Source organism: Octopus bimaculoides, chromosome 21 (genome assembly GCF_001194135.2).
Source record: "Octopus bimaculoides isolate UCB-OBI-ISO-001 chromosome 21, ASM119413v2, whole genome shotgun sequence".
Lineage (NCBI taxonomy): Eukaryota > Metazoa > Mollusca > Cephalopoda > Octopoda > Octopodidae > Octopus > Octopus bimaculoides.
In genome coordinates this window covers 32647285-32649150 of record NC_069001.1, presented here as the reverse complement: position 1 = coordinate 32649150, position 1866 = coordinate 32647285, and the positions used below count along the sequence as shown (strand labels likewise).

Sequence of the window (1866 nt, the reverse complement as noted above, 5' to 3'; positions counted from 1 at the left end):
TATATATATATATATATATATATATATATATATTTATTTATTATATATATATATATATATATATATATATACACACGACTGGCTTCTTTCAGTTTCTGTCTACCAAATCCACTTAAAAGGCTTTGGTCAGCCCAAAGCTACAGTAGAAAACATTTGCCCAAGGTGCCATGCACAGGGACTGAACCTAGAACCAATAATTATTTGTTATCAGCTGGCAGAATTGCGAGTTGGGTAAAATGTTGAGTAGTTTTTCTTCCAGTTCAGAGCTCAAATCATGTTGTGGTTGACTTTACCTTTTGTCTTCGGGCTGATAAAATAAAGTACCCTCTCCACTCCACCAGTGTTATCCAGGGGAAAGGCAAAAGCCGATACAGCTTGGCACCAGTGACATCACAAGTCATTTCTACAGCTGAATGAACAGGAGCGACATGAAATGAAGTGTCTTGCTCAAGAACACAACACACACAGACTGGTCCAGGAATCAAACTCACTAACTCATGATTATAAGCCTGACGCTCTAACCACTGAGCCACTGTTGTTGTCATTTGTTTGATACCATAATCTCATACGGCAGGCAGAGAAAAAAAAAAGAAAAAATCCTAGAAAATAAGTCAATGTGCTCTTCATTTTTTTTTCAGTGGAGGCTTGTTCTGTTTACCTTCACTTTAACATTCTAATGGGACTGTTATATATACATAAATATATTTTTATACATATATCTATATCTATCTATCTATCTATATATATATATCATCATCGTTTAACGTCCGCTTTCCATGCTAGCATGGGTTAGACGATTTGACTGAGGACTGGTGAAACCAGATGGCTACACCATGCTCCAATCTGATTTGGTAGAGTTTCTACAGCTGGATGCCCTTCCTAACGCCAACCACTCAGAGAGTGTAGTGGGTGCTTTTACGTGTCACCCGCACGAAGGCCAGTCAGGCGGTACTGGCAACAGCCATGCTCAAAATGGTGTATTTTATGTGCCACCCGCACAAGAGCCAGTCCAGGGGCACTGGCAACGATCTCGCTTACACATGTCATGGGCACAAGTGCCAGAAAGGCGACGCTGGGCACAGGTGCCATCCCGATTTCGCTTTCGCTTGCCCCAATAAGTCTTTGCAAGCTGAGTTTCGTGTCCAATGAAGGAGACGACGTTGGCACGGGTGCCAGTCGTCGAATTTAGTTCGATTTCGATTTCACTTGCCTCAACAAGTCTATATATATATGTAAAACTGGTATATCCAATAATGTTACACTGCTCTATTTGGTGGATATTTAAGCAACGGGTTCATGGATGATTAATGGGTTGGATGGGAGCTGATCAAGGAGTAAAAAATATGGCATATACACCCATTACCCATTTGTCCTCTTCAATCTCATTGTTGCTTACATAAGCATACTCAGATACGAAATGTTATAACAAATCAGTGCTGGCAATAATTTCTATAGAAAATCTGTGGAGATAACCCTTAACTAGCCAATTTGAAGGAGAAGCATAAGTTGATTGCATCAACTCCAGTACTTGACTGGTACCACCACCTTAATAACAACAACAACATCAATAACAATAATAACATTAATATCAACAATTTGGAAGTATTCATTCACTAAGCAAAATACATATTATACATGAATATAAATATTGAAGTTAACTGGTTAAAAAGAATTAATCAATTTAAACAATCATCATTATAGCTATTATATACTTTATCAATATGAATAGAAACAATATCATAAAATTTATTTAATTTATAACAGTGAAAAAGAAAAAAACAATCAAAATACAAAATACTTCCAGGGAAAAATTTCACCATCAAAATATATTAAAACAGAAAAAAGAAAAAAAAAAAAAAAAAAGAG

The 1866-nt window shown here is 36.6% G+C and overlaps 1 protein-coding gene across 8 annotated transcripts in view; it reads right to left on the bottom strand.

Annotated features, from left to right (window-relative positions):
* Positions 1–1866, bottom strand: part of LOC106882013 (epsin-2) — a 102038-nt gene that overhangs the window by 3096 nt on the left and 97076 nt on the right. The gene's annotated exons all lie outside the window — the stretch shown is intronic.